Here is a 26707-nt window from a genome sequence, read left to right as displayed (position 1 = left end):
ATCTAATTACTACTCTAGATCATACAATTCTTTCAGTCAACCAGACCATTGTTTGGCCAGTATATGCACAAATAAATTTTCATAAAAATAAATTATTAAATAAACAGCCGTAAGAGGTAGCTGGTCATATAACTCTCTGCAATTTATAGTTGAAGAAATGTTAAAGATCTTATCCCAAACCCAGATCAGTAGGTAAGACATATTTACTTTTCTGAATAACTTACATGCTTTTCTCCACTGGAATGTCACTTTATCTCATGTTGAACAAAATCAATGATGGGGAGAAATATCAAAACTACAAAAGCACCAACAGGAGAGAGAGCTGAATTCTGTGATTCATGATGGTCTGTTGACACATAGCATGTTCTCAGGAGAAATGCAGCAGAAGGGGTTTGGGAAGTGAGATGACCCTATAAATGAATTTTTAATAAATGAAATGGCAGGTCACTTTCTCAAAGAAATAAGTGGCAATATTTATTTTTATCAACTTTCATCATTTTGTTGTTGCTGCTGCTTCCAAAAACATATGAGATTGGTCCTGAACACTTTGAAGATTAGAGAATAAGTTTGTCTATTGTAATTTTTTCCACAAAGTCCTTTAAAGTTTTTCTTTTTTTATCTTAAAAAACATAAAGCAGGTTTAATCACAAGTGACTTTGGATAGGGCCATTTGCCATCTATCTGACTTTCTGCCTTTGATACTTTTTAATTAATTTATTTTCACTATGTAATTATTTTTAATGTCTAGAGTTTATGATTTGAGGGCCAGAGCTTTCTCCCAGACTCAAGTTCATAAATTTTAAATTGGCTTGTGAGGCTAGTAGGGGTACTTCTTGTCTAATTTGGTTTCAGGGAAGACTTCATTGAAGTCTTCAGTGGTCATCTGGGTAAAATGGAATCATGTCCCTCATCTCCAGCTCTTTCTCATATTCCCGAATCCTGGTCTTCCAGATAGACAAAAACTCAGCACAACTTTTCACATCTTCTGTTTCTTCAGCATCTACCTGGGCACTATATTTATGCTCTGGCATAGGAAACTTCAGGGCAATACACTTCTTTTCAAAGTCATCCACCAAGTCAGCTTTAGCCATGTTGGCCTTGTAGTAAATCCAGTCAGTGGCAGGTAGGTGGCTTCTGAGGAAGAGTAGCCAACCTGGGGTGACGGTCTTATTCTAGGATTTTAAGGAGTTAGCCAAGGCCTTCTTGTGTCTGGAAGTGATCTCTCCAAATTTACCCAGTCCATAGCTTTTAGAGCAGGTTTCCATCCAATGATCTTGAGATCCTTTACTGACCCCCAGCACAGCCCACAGTCCACAGCAGCCAATTTATTTATTTTTAATTGGAGGATAGTTACCTTAAAATGGGCTTCTCTGATAGCTCAGTTGGTAAAGAATCTGCCTGCAATGCAGGAGACCCAATTCAATTCCTGGGTTGGGAAGATCCACTGGAGAAGGGATAGGCTACCCATTCCAGTATTTTGCGGCTTCCCTTGTAGTTCAGCTGGTCAAGAAGCCGCCTGCAATGTGGGAGACTTGGGTTCAATCTCTGGGTTGGGAAGACCGCCTGGAGAAGGGAAAGGCTACTCACTTCAGTATTCTGGCCTGGAGAATTCCATGGATTGTATAGTCCATGGGGTCGCAAAGAGTCTGACATGACTGAGCATCTTTCACTTTCACTTTCTTTACATTACAATATTGTATTAGTTTCTGCCTTACATCAAGATGAATCAGCTATTGGCATACATATGTCTCCCCTCTCTTGAACCTCCCTCCCACATCCCATCCCTCTAAGGTTGTCACACAACACGGATTTTAATTCCCTGCATCATATGTCAAATTCCCACTGGTTATCTGTTTTACATATGGTAATGTATTTGTTTCCATGTGCTCTGCTCTGCTTAGTTGCTCAGTCGTATCTGACTCTTTGCCACCCCATGGACTGTAGGCACCTGTGTCTATGGGGATTCTCCAGGCAAGAATACTTCAGTGGGTTGCCATGCCCTCTTCCAAGAGATCTTCCCAACCCAGGGATCAAACCCAGGTCTCCCACATTGCAGGCAGATTCTTTACTGTCTGAGCCACCAGGGAAGCTTTTGTTTCCATGCTACTCTCAATACATCCCACACCCTCCTTCCCCTACTGTGTCCACAAGTTTGTTCTTTATGTTTGCATCTCCTTTGTTGCCCTGCAAATAGGTTCATCAGTACCATCTTTCTAGATTCCATATATATGCATTAATATATGATTTTTGTTTTTCTCTTTCTGACTTACTTTACTCTATATAATAGGCTCTAAGTTCATCCACCTAAATTTTATTTGAGCTGTTTTCTTCTCCTTTTAAAAGCAATTCTACTTAAATTTTGACAAATTTTAAGGGACCTTAACTGATAAGAGCCTAGGCAATATATCATTGGCATATGCTTACTACCAAATATTTTTTCTAGTTCTTCATTCTTAAATTTTGAAATATGCATAAAAGTTAAAAGAATGAACCACTAAGATTCAACATAAATTTGGCATTTGTTAACATTTTCCATATGTGGCTCATGGTACTTCACTCCTAAATAATCCACCTGCTGCTGCTGCTAAGTCGCTTCAGTCGTGTCCGACTCTGTGTGACCCTATAGATGGCAGCCAACCAGGCTCCCCCGTCCCTGGGATTCTCCAGGCAAGAACATTGGAGTGGGTTGCCATTTCCTTCTCCAATGCATGAAAGTGAAAAGTGAAAGTGAAGTCATTCAGTCATGTCTGACTCTTTGTGACCCCATGGACGGCAGCCTACCAGGCTCCTTCACCCATGGGATTTTCCAGACAAGAATACTGGAGTGGGGTGCCATTGCCTTCTCCAAAATACTCCAGCATTGTCTCCTAAATACAAAAGCATTCTTTATATAACTGGATCCTCTTATATAAGCATCCTCTTATATAACATCCTCTTATGTAACTTATCCGACCTATGAAAACTAACCATAACACCCCAACTTCATCTAATATCCTGTTTATGTTTCAATTTCCTGAGTTGCCTGAAATAAGTATGTTACTATTGCTTTTTTAGGACTTGGATTTTTTTTGTTTATTAATTGTTCTTGATTCTCATCTCTCTTTAGCCTATTTGCATCTATAGCAGTCCACTTTCTTTTATTTATTTTTTCATGACAATGGTATAATTGATGTTTTAATGTTTTAAGACTCCGGGTCAGTTATTTTATAGAATGTTCCCAATATTTGCATTATCTTATTGTTTCCTTGTAGTGCCATTTAATCGTTCCTCTGTTCCCATGTTTGTTTATAAATTAGGATTTGGAAACAATGCCTGAATTAGATGCAGGTAAAATATTTTGGCAGGTGCACTTAACAGGTGAGATAGTGCTTCACATTTCAGCATAAATGAAAGTACGTAATATCAATTGGTCTCCTTAGCAATGATGCCAGATTTGGCTACTTGGTTAAGATTTGACCAATAGATATCTTTGTTATAAAGATTAGTTTCCTCTTTGATCTTAGCAAACAGTTGGGTGTGGAGTCACACTTTGACATATTAAAATTATCTTACAAATTTGAACTCATCCAATACATTTCCCCCAATAATTTTACTGTTCATTGATTGTCTGAGGTGCAATCCATTATATCATTGGATTCTGCAAAAAGATGACGTTTTAAGCTGCATTATTTCTTTAATATTATTTATACATCATTAATTTGTGTAAAAAGTTTTCTCTCAACAAACAGCAATGAATTAGAAATCTTTGTTAAAAAGATGGAAAAATGGTCAACTCTTCTCTTTTAATTATTAATTTCAAAATAAAAATTGACATGGTAGTTACCTCCCTATATGGCAAAAAGTTTTTTTTTTTTAATTTACGGTTAACTTAAGGGTAGATAGTCTTTTTCTATAGATATAATAGATTCAGTGCCTCTAAACAGAGAGGAGCCTAGAGGAAATTGGCTGGAAAACATTGGATTCCAATCTAATTTAAGTCTACAGCTTATAAGTTTTCTTATTTTTAAATCAAGAACAACTGCTTAAACTTTTTCAGCCTCACTATTCATTTACCCATATATTTTCATGGACATCTATTAAATGCTAGCATGGGAATCAGTTCTTTTTTATGGCCAGAATTCTATTTGGTTCAGTTCAATTCAGTTGCTCAGTCGTGTCCGACTCTTTGAGATCCCATGGACTGCAGCCTGCCAGGCTTCCCTGTCCATCACCAACTCCCGGGGCTTACTCAAACTCATGGCCATCGAGTCGGTGATGCCATCCAACCATCTCATCCTCCATTATCCCCTTTTCCTCCTGCCTTCAATCTTTCCCAGCATCAGGGCCTTTTCCAAAGAGTCAGTTCTTCACATCAGGTGGCTGAAGTATTGGAGTTTCAGCTTCAGCATCAGTCCTTTTGATGAAAATTCAGGACTGATATCCTTTAGGATTGATGGGTTGGATCTCTTTGCAGTCCAAGGGACTCTCAAGAATCTTCTCCAACACCACAGTTCAAAAGCATCAACTCTTCAGCGCTCAGCTTTATTTATAGTCCAACTCTCACATCCATACATGACTATTGGAAAAACCATAGATTTGACTAGATGGACCTTTGTTGTTAGTCTCAGCTTTTTAATATGCTGTCTACTTTGGAGCCTCACAGAATTTTTAGATTTCAATGCCTTCTAGGTTTTATTTGTTGTTTCTGTTTTTGTTTAAAAATATCAATAAAATTTCCATGATGACTTTAGTGTGGACTGAGTAATATTTATATTAAAAATTAAATTGCAAGTTTTTATTTCCTATTCCTTTAGAAATGTCATAAATACTGATGGATAGTTTTTTAAGGGAATTCTTTCTGGTTTCAGCAACCTTTGAAAAACAACCTTTTTCCTTGCAAATTGCATGTAATCTTTCTGAGAGACATTTATCAACTTTTGGAAAATAACCACATGATTGATATTTATTAAAAACAGCAGACATAGGAAAGAAGACACGTGACTTACTGAAGAAATATTTTTCCAAGTAATTTAGAGAAGAATTGTCTGTATATTCAAGTCAGCTATACTTGAAGCTAAAAAAAAAAAAGAGATCCCCATGTAGAGATTGAAGAGTTTGCCCTTTAAAAAATTCAACAATCCTTTAAATTATGTCATGGAATTTTTGCTGAAATTCCATAATACAAGGGGGCCACAGTCTACCTTATGTTGATGAAATATGAACACTTGTTTAGCTATTAACATTAACTAAAGTGACGTAATCTAGAATGACCTCATTATTGCTTTTAATTGTATCTCCACATTTCCCAGGAAAAGATCACTAACCTTGTTTTGAAAAAAGTATTAAAAATATCACAATTTCAGTATCAATTATCCACATAAAGTACACTTGATGCTTATTAATTAAATTTTTCCAGTTAACTTTTTGAAAAAAAAAAAAAAAAAATCAAACTACCCTCTTCTTGCCAAAATCTTAGTTAATTAATTTGTTCTTTTTATAATGTCATGGGTAAAATGGTCAAACTGCCAGGTAATCAGTCAACATGGATTTATAAAGTTCTAATTATGATAATATTAATTAGCAATTTTACTTTCTCTGACTTCTTAGCAGTCTTCTTATATGATTTCCTTCTTTAATTTTTTTCAAAAGTATATATATCTTCTTCTATCTTAGGAATAAGGATGAGAAAGATTCAACTGCAGTAGAACTTTGTGAATATACTTTGGTCATTTTTTCCCCCACTCAATTAGGTGAGAAAGTCTCCCTTTTTTATGTCTAGGAGACCAACTGAATTATTTCCAAGTGATAAACATGCACATTATTATGACATATAGTTTTTAAATGTTTAAGACACCCTATGCTTCAGTCTCCTACCCTTGTTTCAACAAATAACTGATATTTGGAGTATGTAGTCTAAACCATGCAATATCATGAGCTCCTAGTGACATATGTTCAGATCATCTCTTCCGTCATGAGAGGAGGATTATAATTTTAAAAAATAGTCAAGAACTTCTACCATCTTTAATTTTTCTAAGATAATATTATGCAGAATTTGCCAGGCACAAGATTATAACATGTTTGAATTCCATAAAATTTGGCCAAATTCTACATGTGAGATTTGAGGGCACACATTTCTCCTTTTGTTTGATTTATAATGCACAGTGGTATCCAGATGGATCAGCTAAGATCTGATCACAGCCGCAGTGCCAGTTGGGTTCAGGTGGAGATACAAAGGATTAGGTTCAATTCTAGTCAATCTGAAAATACATTAGGTTGGAGTTCAAATGGTATGTCAGTGTGTCTACAGACAGCAACCTTGGTCCAACAAATCTATTCAATTTAAGAATTACCAGATCAACTGCGAAAACCTATTGCTCTCAAGGCAGACTACAACTAGTGTTCATATTATGTATTCAGACTTCTCAGCTTAGGAGTTCAGTTCAGTTCAGTTCAGTTGATCAGGCACGTCCAACTCTTTGTGACTCCATGGACCGCAGCACACCAGGCCTCCCTGTCCTTCACCAACTCCCGGAGCTTAGGCAAACTAATGTCCATTGAGTCAGTGATGCCATCTGACCATCTCATCCTCTGTCATCCCTTTCTCCTCTCCCTTTCAATCTTTCCCAGCATCAGGGTCATTTCAAATAAGTCAGTTCTTTGCATCAGGTGGCCAAAGTATTGGAGCTTCAGCTTCAGCATCAGTCCTTCCAATGAATATTCAGGACTGATTTCCTTTAGGGTGGACGGGTTGAATCTTCTTGCAGTCCAAGGGACTCTCAAGAGTCTTCTTCAACACCACAGTTCAAAAGTATCAATTCTTTGGCACTCAGCTTTCTTTATAGTCCAACTCTCACATCCATACATGACTACTGGAAAAACCATAGCTTTGACTAGATGGACATTTGATTTGTTGGCAAAGTAATGTCTCTGCTTTTTAATATGCTGTCTTTAATATGTCACAACTTTTCTTCCAAGGAGCAAGCATCTTTTAATTTCATGGCTACAGTTATTGCAGTGATTTTGGACCGTCCAAATATAAAGTCTGTCACTGTTTCCATTGTTTCTCTATCTATTTGCCATGAAGTGATGGGACCAGATGCCATGATCTTAGTTTTCTGAATGTTGAGCTTTAAGCCAACTTTTTCACTCTCTTCTTTCAGTTTCATCAAGAGGCTCTTTAGTTCTTCTTGATTTTCTGCCATAAGGATGGTGTCATCTGCATAGCTGAGGTTATTGATATTTCTCCTGGCAATCTTGATTCCAGCCTGTGCTTCATCCAGCCCAGTGTTTCTTATGATGTACTCTGCATATAAGTTAAATAAGCACATGACAATATATAACACTGATGTACTCCTTTCCCAATTTGGAGCCAGCCTGTTGTTCCATGTCCAGTCCTAACTGTTGCTTCTTGACCTGCATACAGATTTCTCAAGAGGCTTTGAGAAATCCACACAGTCAAAGGCTTTAACATAGTCAATAAAGCAGAAGTAGATGTTTTTCTGGAACTCTCTTGCTTTTTTGATGATCCAACTGATGTTGGCAATTTGATCTCTGGTTCCTCTTCATTTTCTAAATCTAGCTTGAACATCTGGAAGTTCATGGTTCATGCACTGTTGAAGCTTGGCTTGGAGAATTTTGAGCATTACATTGCTAGCGTGTGAGATGAGTGCAATTGTGCAGTAGTTTGAGCATTCTTTGGCATTGCCTTTCTTTGGGATTGGAATGAAAACTGACCTTTTCCAGTCTTGTGATCACTGCTGAGTTTTCCAAGTTTGCTGGCATATGGAGTGCAGCACTTTCACCGCATCATCTTTTAGGATTTGAAATAGCTCAACTGGAATTTCATCATCTCCACTAGCTTTGTTCATAGTGATGCTTCCTAAGGCCCACTTGACTTCACATTCCAAGATATCTGGTTCTAGGTGAATGATCCTAACAGCGTGGTTATTTGGGTCGTGAAGATCTTTTTTGTACAGTTCTTCTGTGTATTCTTGCCACCTTTTCTTAATACAAAGTGCCAGTTGAGTATAGTGATGTGAGGTATTGATTTTGGAGAAAGCCTACTAGTTGCATCATGTCTTCATCATGTGAACTTTGTGAAAACTGATTAACTTCTCTGTATGCTAATTTCTTCATCTGTACTGTGGCGGTGATACCAGCACTCCCTTAGAAAAGCACTCTTTATGAGGGTTAAATGGGATCATGTGATGCAGTAATTCGCATATGGGCATGTTCAGTGAACATTAGCTCTTGTTATTGTTGCTATTGCTCTAAAGTCTAACAGAAGTAAAACCTACCTAGCTATAAAGGCTACAGTTTGTTATTTCTGAGAATGATCCTAAGTCGTCCTAAGATCAGAAGGTGTCATTCTACTATGACAATCACTGCCCTGTTTTCTGTAAATAATCTCATAACTCTAGGCCAGCTTCTCTTCTGGGGAAGATACAGGCTTGTTTACAACCTTTCTGTTCCTCCCTCTCTGCCCACTGGCTGGATAATCATTTAATGCTTTGTCTTTTTTGTGCAGGATGCCACAATCCCATTCAGAAAGAGTTTTGTCAGAATCTCCTGATTCCGGGCAAGATAGCTTTCAGTTGATCAATCAGTGAAGACCCCTACCAATTTTGTAAAGATCTCTTGGTTCCTGTGCCTGGAAAGGAATACAATGTTATTATAGAAAGTATTTCCTAGTATATTCCCAGCACAGTGTTAAAGTTATTCTACTATTTGAGTTAAAAAAAAAAATTTCTTCTGATGTTTGCCTGAATTCCTTTTGTCTTCTCTTTTTGTATTGCCCAATTAAAATAACCCTTAAATTTTCCCTAGACCATACTCAATATTCAAATAACATTATGTTTTTCTCTCTACATTCACTTCTGAACAATATTTATATATCTTTTCAAAGTGTTTCAGTGAAAGTGAAGTTGCTCAGTCATATCTGACTCTTTGCGATCCCATGGACTGTAGCCTTCCAGGTTTCTCTGTCCACGGGATTTTCCAGGGTAGAGTACTGGAGTGGGTTGCCATTTCCTTCTCCAAGTAGTGTCCAAATGAAAATGATTGTGGAGATTGGGTAATTCCAATATTTACCTTGGGAAGGAAAAAAAAAAAATGGAGTTACTGACCAAGTGTCCAGACAATTTATTATCTTACCAGAGAGAAATGAGCATCTCAAAAGAAGCTGATTTCTTCACATCTTTTCTGCATAACAAAACCAAGTTATTCTCCTGGTATTCATATTCAAGAGAGAATTGGAAGAGAATTGCCAAGAGGTAAATGAGAAGTTGTGAAATTATAGTAAAAGAGTCGGACATGACTGAGCGACTGAACTGAACTGAACTGATACTTAAATGGATATTTTTATAGGACAAGATTATTATGTAACATATGGACATTTAATATGAAGAGGCAAACTTTAGATGTGTGCTAGTCAGTGAACAGTTTCAATGAATAGTTTCTTTTTACCAATAAAGCATTAGGCTGAATATTCTCCTTCACACACACATACACACAGACACATGCACACAATTTAAGTACAAGAACTTTGAATAGGTAATACCTTTAAATGTTACAATTTAAAAAGAAAATTTGGCTGCACCGGGTCTTCGTTGTGGTGTGCAGGCTTCTCTCTACTTGCGTCCTGTGGGCTCCAGGGCGTGTAGCTGGGGCAGACAGGCTTTCTGGTTGTAGCATGTAGGTCTAGTTGCCCGGTGGCATGTGAGATCTTAGTTTGTTGACCAGGGATCGAATCTGTGTCCCCTAAAGTGGAAGGTGGATTTTCAACCACTAGACCACCAGGGAAGTATTAGTCACTCAGTCGTGTCCAACTCTTTGTGACCCCATTGACTGTAGCCCACCAGGCTCCTCTGTCCATGGAATTCTCCAGGCAAGGATAGTGGAGTGGGTAGCCATTCCCTTCTCCAGGGGATCTTCTTGACCCAGGTATTGAACCCGGGTCTCCTGCATTGCAAGCAGATTCTTTACTATGTGAGCCACCAGGGAAGCCCTGACCACCAGGGAAGCCCCGACAAAATAAAAAAATAAAAGGTAGAAAAATGAAAAAAAAAAAAAACAAAAAACAAAAACAAACCAAGGCTTTCTCTCACTTTTTCCTTCTCAGACCCTAGGCCCTCTTCAAAGACAACTATTATGAAAGGATTATCTGTGCCTAAACACAAGCTCACATATTACATGTGGTTCCATTACTGATACCTGATGAAAGCCCACTATTAAAACTCCGCTTTTATGTCATAACTATCTATTCGTGTCCATGAGTATAAATTTCCATTTAAATCAGCAAATACTGTATGTGGGGAGACTAAGCATGGAGGAGGAGGAAGAAGCCTCTTGAAGGAATTTCTCCAGGTGTCCTCTTCCTACTCACAATAGGAGGATCAGAGGAATCTCATCTCTTGTGAGAAAACACACACACACACAATTTACATACCTTTAAGATCTCCCTAACCCCAAAGGCTTGGATTAGTTTGGCCTCAAATAAAGCCTAGTTTCCCTCTTCTAGTATAGATTTATCATTTCTGGAAAATAGTATCTATTACTCTTGCTTCCAGTGAATAACACGTTAAATACATTTTGTGTATTTTGTTGCTTTACCCAAACCTGCTGTTTGCATGGCCCATTATTTTATTTTCTTTCCTTGTCCTTGTACAACTGTAAAATGAGATTCCAGTGAATTTAATTACATCAATAGCAAAATCTGATCTTTAGAAATTACAAAGCTTTCCGAAGCAGACTTCATGTTTATTTCTTGTTGGCATTACTACCTAAAGCCAAAATGTCTCACATAAACTTCTGATATAAATTATTAATTGTGCTAAAAGCAAGACATTTATTTTATAAGCTGTACTGAGGTATAATAGTGGCAAATTGCTGCCATTATTTCATTTATTGAATAATGCATTTATCTAAGATATTTATAGGTACATATCATAATAAGTATTATTATTTTAGTGATTAAGTTGTCCTGTCATATATAAAAATATGAATCTTAAATTTTGAAACTCAAGTAAATAATATACTCAGTGATCGTGTGTGTGTATGTGATGATATTCTCTAGTACTGAAAACAACCTCATTTGCAGAGAGATATTGACAGACATTCCTATACCACAGTAAATTAAATTTCCTAAAGTGAATGCATCCATACTCAAACTAGTGTATCTGGATCAGGTGACTCATTTAGCAATACCACTAAGTTCACTTTAAGTTCAATATGACAGGGAGAGGAAAAAAATGAGAGAAAGGGAGAAGCATTTGTGAGTATATTAATAAGCATCTAGTCATATTTTTAAAATATCAATAACACACAAACACCAATGAAGTCACTATAGTATGTCTATTTATATTTATAAACTATATTGTGAAAGGTAAATGAAAATGAAAAAAATTATTTGGTCATTCCAAATATTATGCAGATAAATGTAAATCAGGAAAAAAATTTCTGTCAAGCATTTACTTCTGCTTAATTTAATTGCTCACCAGTCAATAAGAGTTATGTACCAGGCATTAAGGTAAATGCTAGATATAAAAAGAGAAACCAGGAAGACCTAGGTAGTTAATCCAAGGAATAATTATAATGCGATATAATGAGTACTGGGATGTAGGGTAAGGGGTCGTTTATCTACACAAGGGATGAAAATCTGATTGAGGAGTCAAAGATTTTGTGAAAGAGACAATATATTAGTTAAACAGACTCTACATTATTAAGGATAGAGGGCAGTGCAAAAAAAGCAAAACATTCTTTGGAAATAAGTTATCAAGTAACATTTGATATCAAGAGAATATTTAAGACAAACAAGTGGATGTTAGGGCTATGAAAAATTAAAGCACTTACCTTGTAGAAGATGCTGCTAGATTGCAGGGCAGAAAAAGTAGATGGAATAGTTCCCAGAAGCTGGCAGTTCTGAGCTTTTCAAAAATATAAAGAATAAGAAAGCCATGCGTACATGTACACATAAATATCCACTACAAATAGAAGAGACAAAGGTACTGGGCAATTTCATTTCTGCTAAATGGAAAATCTGAAATAAATGGTAACACTTGTTGGAAAACTTTTTTTTTTTTTTAATATGTGAAGTAAATTTAACTTGTTTAAAAACTTCAACTTTAAAGTACTCAGAGTTGGATAAGAAATAAAATATTGAGCTCAAGACCAAGTCCATCAAAGAGTTCTATCATCTATGAATGTCTAGGGAAATTGAGAAAGAATTTTCTAAACACCCTGACGGTTCTGGAGGTTCCAGACCCAAAGCCAAGGAGGGGAACAACTGTAATCAGAGTTGCTGAATTACCAACATCTGAAAAACTTAAGAATGATACCAAAACAACATCTATAATGATTCATTTATCTCTAACATAAATTTCTTATGTAAAATAATTCCACTCCTTTTTATAACAGTTTGTTCTTTTAATTAAACCATCAGAATATTCAATACAAATTCTGTGGATAAAGTAGCACTTTTGGTAAAGGTTCTTCTCCAAGCATAAAAAATTGATAATTGGTTCACTTTCCTCTTTTTGGTTACATAGAATTTAATAACTTAAATGTCTTGGTATTAGGAGTAGTGTCTAAAGTGTGTCTGTATATGTGTGTGTTTAGTTACTCAGTCATGTCTGAGTCTTTGTGACCCTGTGGAGAAGGGCCTGCCAAGCTCCTCTGTTCATGGGATTTTCCAAACAAGAGTACTGGAGTGGGTTGCCATTTCCTTCTCCAGGGGATCTTCCCCACCCAAGAATCGAAACTATGTCTCTTTTTGTCTCCTTCATTGGCAGATGGATTCTTTACCACTGTGTCACCTGGGAAACCCCTTAAAATAGAATATCTGGTCTCTTCCAGAGTATTTTATCTTCTGTTAGTTACTCTACTAACTTCTGTTTATCATTCATGTTGCAAAATTCAGTTCATTATCTGTAAAGAATGTTGCATTCAACTGCCTAGGCAGTTCGTTGATGAGAATATATGGGAAACTGAATATGTACTATATGGATAGGTGGTAAGGAGGGTTTTATTGTTCTCTTCAGTGGAAATGTCTTCAAATTGAATTTAGTATTATATTTATATGCAGGAACGCTCTTCCTTGCCCATGTATTAGAATGAATAAATTTGATATATGTTTCAAATATTGCAATATATACTTTCTATAACCATTTTACTGAGTTTAGAGAAAAATGCATCTCAGTCAAGCAGACCACATATTTAAAATTCACAGTCATTTGGAAAGGATTATAACTACCTGTTTTAAAGGGAAGAATGAATTGGAAAAGGGCCATGATATAGGCAAATGAAATAAACATATGGAAGTAGAAACAGTGGCAGATTTTACTTTCTTGGGCTCCAAAATCATGGCAGATGGTGACTGCAGCCACGAAATAAAAAGATACTGGCTCCTTGCAAGAAAAGCTATGACAAACCTGAATAGCATATTACAAAGCGGAGATATAATTGCTGACCAAGGTCAGTATAGTCAAGTCTATGGTTTTTCCAGAGATCATGTATGGATGTGTGAGTTGGACCATAAAGAATGCAGTCAGTCAATCCAGTCACTCAGTTGTGTCCAACTTTTTGCGACCCCATGGACTGCCACAGGCCAGGCCTCCCTGTCCATCACCAACTCCTGGAGTTTACTCAAACGCATGTCCATTGAGTTGATGATGCCATCCAACCATCTCATCCACGGTCATCCCATTCTCCTCCTGCCTTCAATCTTTCCCAGCATCAGGGTATTTTCCAAAGAGTCAGTTCTTCACATCAGGTGGCCAAAGTATTGGAGTTTCAGCTTCAGTATCAATCCTTTCAATGAATATTCAGGACTGATTTCCTTTAGGATGGACTGGTTGGATCTCCTTTCAGCCCAAGGGACTCTCAAGAATCTTCTCTAACATCACAGTTCAAAAGCATCAATTCTTTGGTGCTCAGCCTTCTTTATAGTCTAACTCTCACATCCACACATGACTCCTGGAAAAACCTATAGCTTTGACTAGAAGGGACCTTTGTCAGCAAAGTAATGTCTTTGCTTTTTAATATGATGTCTAGGTTGGTCATAGCTTTTCTTCCAAGGAGCAAGCATCTTTTTATTTCATGGCTGAAGTCACCATCTGCAGTGATTTTGGAGCCCGAGAAAATAAAGTCTGTCACTACTTCCATTGTTTCCCTATCTATTTGCCATGAAGTGATGGGATCGGATGCCATGATCTTAATTTTCTGAATGTAGAAGAATGTTGAAGAAGGCAGAGTGCTGAAGAATTAATATTTTCAAATTGTGATGACCAGAAGACTCCTGAAAGTCCCTTGGACTGCAAGATCAAACTGGTCAATCCTAAAAGAAATCAACCCTGAATAGTCATTGGAAGGACTGATGTTGAAACTGAAGCTCCAATATTTTGGCCACGTGATGCAAAGAGCTGAGTCACTGGAAAAGACTCTGATGCTGGGAAAGGTTGAGAGCATGAGGAAAAGGGGGAGGCAGAGGATGAGATGGTTGAATTGCATCACTGACTCTGGACATGAGTTTGAGCAAACTCCTGGAGATGGTGAAGGACAGGGAAGCCAGGTGAGCTGCAGACCATGGGGTTGCCAAGCATTGAACATGACTGAGTGACTGAACAAGAGCATTCTCCTTATTAGGGTTGATATTTTTTATGGCATTCATATCTTTGCCAAAGTTCACTTTTGCCTTCAGGTAAATAATTAATGTTTCTTTTACACTTAGGATTTGTTATTGCTTTTGCTGGTAACATATGCCTTTTAATATAAGGAATGAACCTGTGTGTCGTCCATCTTTTTGAAACAAATTGACATGTTTAAATATGTGCTTTTCAGTTCAGTTCAGTTCAGTAGAGTCACTCAGTCATGTCCGACTCTTCGCAACCCCATGGACTGCAGCACGCCAGGCTTCCCTGTCCATCACTATCTCCCGGAGTTTACCCAAACTCATGTCCGTTGAGTTGGTAATGCCATCCAGCCATCTCATCCACTGTCATCCCCTTCTCCTCCTGCTCCCAATCCCTCCCAGCATCAGGGTCATTTCCAATGAGTCAACGCTTCGCATGAGATGGCCAAAGTACTGGAGTTTCAGCTTCAACATCAGTCCTTCCAAAGAACACCCAGGACTGATCTCCTTTAGGATGGACTGCTTGGATCTCCTTGCAGTCCAAGGGACTCTCAAGAGTCTTCTTCAACACCACAGTTCAAAAGCATCAATTCTCAGTGCTCAGCTTTCTTCACAGTCCAACTCTCACATCCATACACGACCACTGGAAAAAACCATAGCCTTGACTAGACGGACCTTTGTTGGCAAAGTAATGTCTCTGATTTTGAATATGCTATCTAGGTTGGTCATAACTTTCCTTCCAAGGAGTAAGCGTCTTTTAATTTCATGGCTGCAGTCACCATCTGCAGTGATTTTGGAGGACCCCAAAAATAAAGTCAGTCACTGTTTCCCCATCTATTTGCCATGAAGTGATGGGACCAGATGCCATGATCTTAGTTTTCTGAAGTTGAGCTTTAAGGCAACTTTTTCACTCTCTTCTTTCACTTTCATCAAGAGCTTTTCAGTTCCTCTTCACTTTCTGCCATGAGGGTGGTGTCATCTGCATATCTGAGGTTATTGATGTTTCTCCCAGCAATCTTGATTCCAGCTTGTGCTTCTTCCAGCCCAGTGTTTCTCATGATGTACTCTGCATAGAAGTTAAATGAGCAGGGTGAGAATATACAGCCTTGACGTACTCCTTTTCCTATTTGGAACCAGTCTGTTGTTCCATGTCCAGTTCTAACTGTTGCTTCTTGACCTGCATATAGGTTTCTCAAGAGGCAGGTCAGGTGGTCTGGTATTCCCATCTCTTTCAGAATTTTCCACAGTTTATTGTGATCCACACAGTCAACGGCTTTGGCATAGTCAATAAAACAGAAATAGATGATTTTGTGGAACTCTCTTGCTTTTTTGATGATCTAGTGGATATTGGCAATTTGATCTCTGGTTCCTCTGCCTTTTCTAAAACCAGCTTGAACATCAGGAAGTTAATGGTTCACATATTGCTGAAGCCTGGCTTGGAGAATTTTGAGCATTACTTTATTAGTGTGTGAGATGAGTGCAATTGTGCGGTAGTTTGAGCATTCTTTGGCATTGCCTTTCTTTGAGATTGGAATGAAAATTGACCTTTTCCAGTCCTGTGGCCACTGTTGAGGTTTCCAAATTTGCTGGCATATTGAGTGCAGCACTTTCACAGCATCATGTGCCTTTAATACATTGGAAATATTGTGTTAGTGGTATTGTACTCATTCATATAGTGTTTTTACTTGTTATGGCATCTGGTCCCATCACTTCATGGCAAATAGATAGGGAAACAATAGAAATGGTGAAAGACTGTATTTGGGGCGCTCCCAAATCACTGAAGATGGTGAATACAGCCGTGGAATTAAAAGACACTTGCTCCTTGGAAGAAAAGCTATGACCAACCTAGACAGCATATTAAGAAGCAGAGACATTACTGTGCCAACAAGTCCATCTAGTCCAAACAATGGCTTTTCCAATAGCCATTTATGCATGTGAGAGTTGGATCATTAAGAAAGCAGAGCATTGAAAAATTGATGGTTCTGAACTGTGCTGTTGGAGAAGACTCTTGAGAGTCCCTTGGACTGCAAGGAGATCCAACTAGTTCATCCTAAAGGAAATCAACCTGAATATTAATTGGAAGGAGTGATACTGAAGCTGAAACTCCAATACTTTGGCCACCTGATGTGAAGAGCTGACTCATTTGAATAGACCCTGATTCTGGGAAAAATTAAAGGCAGGAAGAAAAGGGGAGTACAGAGAATGAGATGGTTGGATTGGATCACCAAGTCAATGGACATGAATTTGAGCAAGGTATGGAAGTTGGTGATGGACAGGGAAGCCTGACGTGCTGCAGTCCATGGGGTCACAAAGAGTCAGACACAACTCTGACTCATCTGAACTGAACTGAATTTGTTATGTGTATATCTTTTTGTATATGCTATGCTATGCTAAGTCACTTCAGTCGTGTCCAACTCTGTGCAACCCCATAGACGGCAGCCCACCAGGCTCCCCCGTCCCTGGGATTCTCCAGGCAAGAACACGGGAGTGGGCTGCCATTTCCTTCTCCAATTCTTTTTGTATATACAAACGTTTAAAATATTTGACTTCTCAGCTATTCAGATGTGCAATGTTGGATATCTCAGTGCAGGATAGATATTGTCTATTTAGTTTTTTCTTTTTTGTTTACATTGTTATTGACTAAGGTCCATAGTTTTATAGTGAAAGACAAGGAAGCCTCACATGCTGAAGTCCATGGGGTCCCAAAGAGTCAGACATGACTTAGCAACTGAACAGAACCAATAGTTTATTTAGAATTCATTTCTCCCTAATTTTCTTTTTGTGTGCATCAGTATACCATATTACATTTGGTTATCACATCTCTTTAGGCTCCTCCTGACTGGCAGTCTCTCATACTTTGATAACCTTGATGGTTTTGAGGTGTACGGGCCAGACACTTTGTAGGAGGGCACCAAATTAGAATTTGTCTGGTGTTTTCACTCGTGGCTCAGTTGGTAAAGAATCTGCCTGCAATGCAGGAGACCTGGGTTTGATCCCTGGGTTGGGAGGATCCCGTGGAGAAGGGAATGGCTGCCCACTGCAGTATTATGGCCTGGAGAATTCCATGGACTGCATAGCCCATGGGGTCACAAAATCAGTCACAACTCAGTGACTTTCACTTTCATTTTCTCATGATATGACCTGGTATCAGCCATTGAGAAGAAGACCACAGGTATAAAGTGCCATTTTCATGACATTATATCAACAGTACATATTGTCAACATGATTTATGACTACTGATACTATCCTTGATCACCTAAAGTAGTGTTTTTCAGTTTTCTCCTGTGAAGTTCTGCTCTCTCCTCCCTTTTCATATTGTATACTCTGGGGAGAAGTCACTGTACAAAGCTCACACCAAAAGAGTAGGGGTTCATCTTCTCCCTCCTTAAGGGAGAGGATTCCACCTAAATTATTTAGAAACCTTCTGCATGGAGGATTATTGGATTATTTTCTTCCCCCAGCTTATAAATTAGTAAATAATGTACTTTTTTCAATGTGGACTTAATAGATACTTACATCATAGTTTGAGTTATAATCCAGTAATATTTATTTTTGCTCAAATTAATCCAGCTTTGTCCCTTAAAAAGTTTTTCAGTTGGCTCTAATATATTGTTGTTGTTGTTGAGTACTTCTTTGTTGCCTGACTCTACAAAAGATATATCTTGTATATTTCTTGCTCCACGCCTAGAATCAGCCATTTTCTAAAGAGCCTGGGTTCCTTTTTGGAGGATGGTACTATAAACCAAGATCCAGTTTCAAAATGTGTTTCTTGCTATTGGGATATCATTTCTTTTTGGCCCTCCCTTTATGGATTTGTATTAGCCAGGTGGCTCAGTAGTAAAGAATCCATCTGCCAGTGCAAGAGGTGTGGGTTCAGTTCCTGGGTCAGGAAGATCCTCTGAGCAGGAAATGGCAACACACCCCAGTATTCTTGCCTGAAAAATCTCATGGACAGAGGAGTCTGGTAGGCTACAGACCATGAGGTCTCAAACAGACATGACTTAGCAACTAAAAAACAATGACATACAGATAATGTATGCATGTTTCCATTTTAAATTATTTATGTCTGTATTAAACTAAAAATGAGCTAATATTGATGTTTCTCACTCTTACCATATGGATCATTTTTAGCCACCTTTCTTTGTTTATCAGTAAATGCCCACCTAAACAGTGGGGAACCTGGCTCCCACAATCTGTCATGCATTTACTTAATTTCTTGGTCCTACACACATGAATAAAATCAGAGTTGTTAACCTATACTCTTGTGAATGCAGCTTTATCAATTAAAAAGCAGTGTGTATCTGTACTGCCTTTTCCCTTTTGTTTAATAGCGTCTGATTCTACTGAGATCAGTTCCTTTTCTGGGTTCACATCAGTGAGGTTGTTCCATACGTCTGTAACATAGTTGGAGTCTTTTGTCACTGTCAGCTTTCCTTCTGGGATACTCCACCATCCTAAATGATACTTCACATACATTAAAATCCACTTTTTCTGCTGTAAATTTCTAAGGATATAGAAAAAAATCATAAAGTCTTACAGTGAACAGAATAATTTGACTGCTCTAAAACTCTCCTATGATTCACTTATTCATCTTTTCACCTTTTCCTTGAACACCACAGCAAGCACTGATCATTATCTCTATAGTTTTGCTTTTTCTAGAATATCATATAATTTGAATCTTACAATATGGAGTTTTTTGAAACTGGCTTTTTAAACTTATTGACATATATTTAATGGGTCTCTATATTTTATTTTGTCTTGATGACTCATTTTTTTAAAATTGATGAATGATATTCCACTCCATGGACCAGAACACAGCTGTTTATCTATTCATCTATTAGAGAACATCTTTTCTGTTTCCAGTTTTGGGTGATTATGAATAAAGCCACTATAAATGCTCATGGGCATATTTTGTGTGAATATACTTTTTCAAAAAACTGGGTAAATAAGTAGGAGCATGATTGCTGGATCATATGAAAAGAATGTATTTAGCATTTTAAGACACTGCCAAGCTGTCTTTTAGAGTAGCTGTCCCACTTCATATTTTCTCAGAAATGAATGAGAGTTCCTGTGGCTCCTTATCATTGGCAGCATTTGGTACCACCATTTTTTGGAATTTGGTCACCTTAATAGGCGTAGTATTATCTACTATTTATTAGTATCAGGTGGTTATTTTAATCTGCAGCTTCCTGACAACAGCTGATAACAGTTTCATAACATATTTGCCATCTGTAGTATATCTTCTTTGGTGAGATTTCTGTTCAGATCTTTTGCTCATTTTTTTTATGGGGGCGTTTCTTATTATTTTAAGCTCTTTTTATGTTTGAATATAAGTACATCATCACATATGTGTTTTGCAAATATTTTCTCCTGTTCTTATTCTATTTACACTGTCTTTTACAGAGCAAATGTTTTCTTAATTTTGAGAAATTTATGGTTTATCAATTTTTTTTCATGGATTGTGCTCTTAAGGTTTTACCTAAAATTTTATTGCCAAACCCAAGGTGACTAGACTTCGTCTTATTTTTTTCTACAGATTTCATAGTTGTGTATTTCATTTGTAGATCTAAGATCCATTTCATTTAAATTTTGTGCAAGCTAGTTGGTTTGTGCCCAGATTTTTTTTTTATAACATGAAAATCCAATTGTTGTGGTATGATTTATTGAAAAAACTCCTGTCACTATTGAATTCCCTTTGCTCCTTTGTCAAAAATCAGCTTAGTATATTTGTATGTATATATTTCTGGGCTATTTATTTATTCCATTGATATGTGTGTCTATTCTTTTACCAATAGCATGATATCTTCATTAATGTAAAGTAATAGTGAGTCTATATGGCAGGTAATGTCGATACTTCAGTTTTCTTCTTCAGTATTGTTTTGGCTATTCTGGGTCTTGTCTCCTTTGATGTTACCAGTTTGTTGACATCCGAAATATATCTCTGTAGAAATCAGATTAGGATTAGTTGGATACATAGATCATATTGGAAATAGTTGAGATTTTAATGAATATTGAATTTTCCAATCCATAAACAGAATGTGTATGTGTGTGTATGAAGTTGCATCAGTCATGTCCAACTGTTTGTGACCCTGTGGACTGCAACCTGCCAGGCTCCTCTGACCATGGGATTCTTCAGGAAAGAATAGGACTAGGTTACCTTTCCATTTATTTATTTTTTTAAATTTCTTTCAATAGAATTATAAAATTTACTCCATGTTTATGACAGATAAAAATTTGTTGTCATGTATTTTTCTGATTTTAATATTAGGGTAATGCTGGCTTCACAAAATGAATTAGTTCTTCTTCACTTTCTGCCATCCTTTAGATGTCCATGGGATCAAAACTGAAGATTCTATTTTTCTTTATTTCTTATACATACTAATAAGTAATGAATATTTTATCTTTTTGCCTTTGTTATCCTAACTATAGACTTATTCATTTTATTTATTTAAAAATTTTTAGATAATCTGTTTCTTCTATTGTTTTTATTGTTTTACTGTTTTCAATTTCTTTATTATCCTGTGTAATTTTTACTTTTTCTTATCTTCTACTACTTTGGCTTAATAACTGTTTTTTCCCTTTTATTGTAAAGTAGAAGTTTAAATTTTGAGTTTAGATTTTTCTATATTGCTTTGCTTATGTATTTAATGTGGTAAATTTTCCTTTTAGTACTGCTTTCACCAACATCTGCTGGATCATGGAAAAAGAAAGAGAGTTCCAGAAAAACATCTATTTCTGCTTTATTGACTATGCCAAAGCCTTTGACAATGTGGATCACAATAAACTGTGGAAAATTCTCAAAGAGATGGGAATACCAGACCACCTGACCTGCCTCTTGAGAAACCTGTATGCAGGTCAGGAAGCAACAGTTAGAACTGGACATGAAACAACAGACTGGTTCCAAATAGGAAAAGGAGTACGTCAAGGCTGTATATTGTCACCCTGCTTATTTAACTTCTATGCAGAGTACATCATGAAAAACACTGGGCTGGAAGAAGCACAAGCTAGAATCAAGATTGCCGGGAGAAATATCGAGAACCTCAGATATGCAGATGACACCACCCTTATGGCAGAAAGTGAAGAGGAACTAAAAAGCCTCTTGATTGAAAGGGAAAGAGGAGAGTGAAGAAGTTGGCTTAAAGCTCAACATCAGAAAACAAAGTTCATAGCATCTGGTCCCATCACTTCATGGGAAATAGATGGGGAAACAGTGTCAGACTTTATTTTTTGGGCTCCAAAATCACTGCAGATGGTGATTTCAGCCATGAAATCAAAAGACGCTTACTCCATGGAAGGAAAGTTATGTCCAACCTAGATAGCATATTCAAAAACAGTCGGACACGACTGAGCGACTGAACTGAACTGAACTGAACTCACTGTATTTCACAGGTTTTGATAAATTGCATTTTTTTATTTAGTTCAAAACATTTTAAAAAATATCGTGAATCTTCATTGATCAGTATGTTAGAAGAAATAAATATATTGGTTCAGTTCAGTTCAGTTCAGTTCAGTCACTCAGTCGTGTCCGACTCTTTGCGACCCCATGAATCACAGCACACCAGGCCTCCCTGTCCATCACCAACTCCCGGAGTTCACTCAAACTCACGTCCATGGAGTCGGTGATGCCATCCAGCCATCTCATCCTCTGTCGTCCCCTTCTTCTCCTGCCCTGAATCCTTCCCAGCATCAGAGTCTTTTCCAATGAGTCAACTCTTCGCATGAGGTGGCCAAAGTTCTGGAGTTTCAGCTTCAGCATCATTCCTTCCAAAGAAATCCCAGGGCTGATCTCCTTCAGAATGCACTGGTTGGATCTCCTTGCAGGCCAAGGGACTCTCACGAGTCTTCTCAAACACCACAGTTCAAAAGCATCAATTCTTTGCTGATCAGCTCTCTTCACAGTCCAACTCTCACATCCATACATGACCACTGGAAAAACTATAGCCTTGACTAGACAAACCTTTGTTGGCAAAGTAATGTCTCTGCTTTTCAATATGCTATCTAAGTTGGTCATAACTTTTCTTCCAAGGAGTAAGCATCTTTTAATTTCATGGCTGCAGTCACCATCTGCAGTGATTTTGGAGCCCCAAAAAATAAAGTCCGACACTGTTTCCACTGTTTCCCCATCTATTTCCCATGAAGTGATGGGACCAGATGTGATGATCTTAGTTTTCTGAATGTTGAGCTTTAAGCCAACTTTTTCACTCTCCTCTTTCCCTTTCATCAAGAGGCTTTTTAGTTCCTCTTCACTTTCTGCCATAAGGGTGGTGTCATCTGCATATCTGAGGTTCTTGGTATTTCTCCCGGCAATCTTGAATCCAGCTTGTGCTTCTTCCAGCCCAGTGTTTCTCATGATGTACTCTGCATATAAGTTAAATAAGTTACTTTCCAAATATTGGGGGATATTTCAGTTATCTTTCTGATAATTGATTTTATTCTAATTCCATTGTGATCTGAAGAAATAATTTTTATGATTTATAATCTTTTAAAAATTGTTCAATTGTGTCTTTTGGCACAGAATGTGGTTTTTCTTGGTTAATGTTCCAGGTAAGTTTGAGAAAAATGTGTATTTTGCAAGCTGCTGAATGAAATATTCTGTCATGTCCATTAGATAAAATGCATTGATAGCTTTATGCAGGTCAACTATATACTTACTGATTTTCTGCCTGCTTGATTTATCAGTTGCTAATAAGCATATTGACGTCTCCAACTATGTTATAGATTTGTGTCTTCTCTCTGAAGTTCTATCAGGTTTTGTCTACAGATTTTGGCACCTAGTCTTTAGGTATATAAATGTTAAAGATGTTATGTCTTAGAAAACTGATCCCTTTATCATTATGAAATGTTTCTCCTGACCCCTGATAATTTACCTTGCTTTGAAGTCTGCTTTATCTTAAATTAATGTCATTACTCAGCTGTGTTTTTATTATGCTATCATGTTATATCCTCTCCATTTCTTTACTTTTAACCTATCTATCCTCATATATTTAAAGTGGGTTCCTAGGAGACAAGAGCTACCTTGTGGATTCTAAAATTTTTATGATTCACTCATGTAATCTCTGTCTTTATGTTTATATGTTTAAACCGTTTACACTAAAGTGATAACTGACATATTTGATTTAATAGCCATCAGGTTAGCACCTGTTTTCTCTTAGTTGCACTTCTTTTTTTATTCTTCTCTCATTCTCTACATTCCCTGGTTCCACTTCCTGTTTTGCATTACTCTATTTTCTCTTCTCTTTCAGTATATTAATTATTCTTATTTAAAAAATTGATAGTAGCTCTCCAGTTCAGTTCAGTCACACAATCGTGTCCGACTATTTGAAACCCCACGGGCTGCAGCACACCAGGCTTCCATGTCCATCACCAACTCCTGGAGATTCCTTAAACTCGTGTTCATTGAGTCGGTGATGCCATCCAACAGTCTCATCCTCTGTCATCCCCTTCTCCTCCTGCCCTCAATCTTTCCAAGCATCAGGGTCTTTTCAAATGAGTCAGTTCTTCCTATCAGGTGGCCAAAGTATTGGAGTTTCAGCTTCAACATCAGTCCTTCCAGTGAATATTCAGGACTGATTTCCTTACGGATTGACTGATTGGATCTGCTTGCAGTCCAAGGGACTCTCAAGAGTCTTCTCCAACACCACAGTTCAAAACCATCAGTTTTTCGGCACTCAGCATTCTTTATAATCCAACTCTCACATCCATACATGACTACTGAAAAAATTAAAGCTTTGATTAGGCGGACCTTTGTTGGCAAGTAACGTCTGTGCCTTTTAATATGCTGTCTACTTTGGTAATAGCTTTTCTTCCAAGTAGCAAGTGTCTTTTAATTTCATGGCTACAGTCACCATCTGCAGTGATTTTGAAGCCCCAAAATAAAATCTGTCACTGTTTCCATTGTTTCCCCATCTATTTGCCATGAAGTGATTGGACCAGATGCCATGATCTTAGTTTTCTGAATGTTGAGCTTTAAGCCAACTTTTTCACTCTCCTCTTTCACTTTCATCAAGAGGCTCTTTAGTTCTTCTTCACTTTCTGCTATACGTTTGATGTCATCTGCATATCTGAGGTTATTGATATTTCTCCTGGCACTCTTGATTCCAACTTGTGTTTCATCCAGCCCAGCATTTCACATGATATACTCTGCATAAAAGTTAAATAAGCAGGATGACAATATACAGCCTTAAGTTCAGTTCAGTCACCCAGTCATGTCCGACTCTGCAACCCCATGGACAGCAGCACACCAGGCTTCCCTGTCCATCACCAACTCCCGGAGTTACTCAAACTAATGTCAATTGAGTTGGTGATGCCATCCAACCATCTCAACCTCTGTCATTCCCTACTCCTCCCACCTTCAATCTTTCCCAGAATCAAGATCTTTTCAAATGAGGCAGTTCCTTGCATCAGGTGGCCAAAGTATTGGAATTTCAGCTTTAGCATCAGTCCTTCCAATGAATATTCAGGGTTGATTTCCTTTAGGATGGACTGGCTGAATCTCCTTGATATACTCCTTTCCTGATTTGGAACCAGTGTGTTGTTCCATGTCCGGTTCTAACTGTTGCTTCTTGACCTGCATACAGATTTCTCAGGAGGCAAGTCAGGTGGTCTGGTATTCTCATTTCTTTAAGAATTTTCCACAGTTCGTTATGATGCACACAGTCAAAGCCTTTGGCATAGACAATAAAGCAGAAATAGATGTTTTTCTGGAACTCTTTTACTTTTTGGATGATCCAACAGAGGTTGGCAATTTGATCTCTGGTTCCTCTGCCTTTTCTAAATCCAACTTGAACACCTGGAAGTTCTCGGTTCACATACTGTTGACATTTGGCTTGCAGAATTTTGAGCATTACTCTGCTAGTGTTTGAGATGAGTACAATTGTCTGAGTTTGAACGTTCTTTTGCATTGCCTTTCTTTGAGATTGGAATGAAAACTGACTTTTTCCAGTCCTGTGGCCACTGCTGAGATTTCCAAATTTGCCAGCATATTGAGTGCAACATTTTCACAGCATCTTTTAGGATTTGAAATAGCTCAACTGGAATTCCATCACCTCTATTAGCTTTGTTCATAGTTATGCTTTCTAAGGCCCACTTGACTTCACATTCCAGGATGTATGGCTCTAGGTCAGTGATCACACCATTCTGATTATCTGGGTCATGAAGATCTTTTTTGTACAGTTCTTCTGTGTATTCTTGCCACCTCTTCTTAATATCTTCTGCTTCTGTTAGGTCCATACCATTTCTGTTCTTTATTGTGCCCATCTTTTCATGAAATGTTCCCTGGTATCTCTAATATTCTTGAAGAGATCTCTAGTCTTTCCCATTCTATTGTTTTCCTCCATTTCTTTGCACTAATTACTGAGGAAGGCTTTCTTATCTCTTCTTACTATTCTTTGGAACTCTGCATTCAGATGGGTATATCTTTTTTTTTTTCTTTCAGGGTAGAATCGAATTTTTTTTTTTTTTTGGAGGCTAATTACTTTACAATATTGTATTGGTTTTGCCATACATCAACATGAATCCACCACGGGTCCTTTTTTCCTCTGCCTTTAGCTTCTCTTCTTTCTTCAGCTATTTGTAAGGCCTCCTCATACAATCATTTTGCTTTTTTCCATTTCTTTTTCTTGGTCATGGTTTTGATCACAGCCTCCTGTACAATGTTATAAACCTCCACCCATAGTTCTTCAAACACTCTATCAGATTTAATCCCTTAAACCTATTTGTCACTTACATTGTATAGTCATAAAGATTTGATTTATTTCATACAGGAATATTCTTGTGGTTTTCCTTACTTTCTTCAATTTAAGTCCGAATTTGGCAATAAGGAGTTCATGATCTGAGCCACAGTCAGCTCCCTGTCTTGTTTTTCCTGATTGTATAAAGCTTCTCTGTCTTTGGCTGCAAAGAATATTATCAATCTGATTTCAGTGTTGACCATCTGGTGATGTCCATGTGTAGAGTCTTCTCTTTTGTTTCTGGAAGAGGGTGTTTGCTATGATCAGTGCATTCTCTTGGCAAAATCTGTTAGTCTTTGATGTGCTTCATTTTGTACTCCATGGCCAAATAGGCCTGTTACTCCAGGTATTTCTTGACTTCCTACTTTGCATT

General features: G+C 37.6%; 1 pseudogene; it reads right to left on the bottom strand.

Annotated features, from left to right (window-relative positions):
• Positions 1 to 799: 799 nt before the first annotated feature.
• LOC102405419 lies at positions 800 to 20820 on the bottom strand (annotated as a pseudogene).
• Between the last annotated feature and the right edge of the window lie 5887 nt (positions 20821 to 26707).

Source organism: Bubalus bubalis, chromosome 16, assembly GCF_019923935.1.
Source record: "Bubalus bubalis isolate 160015118507 breed Murrah chromosome 16, NDDB_SH_1, whole genome shotgun sequence".
Classification (NCBI taxonomy): domain Eukaryota; kingdom Metazoa; phylum Chordata; class Mammalia; order Artiodactyla; family Bovidae; genus Bubalus; species Bubalus bubalis.
The sequence above is the reverse complement of the archived record's forward strand: the minus strand, read 5'-3'. Positions and strand labels throughout refer to the sequence as shown.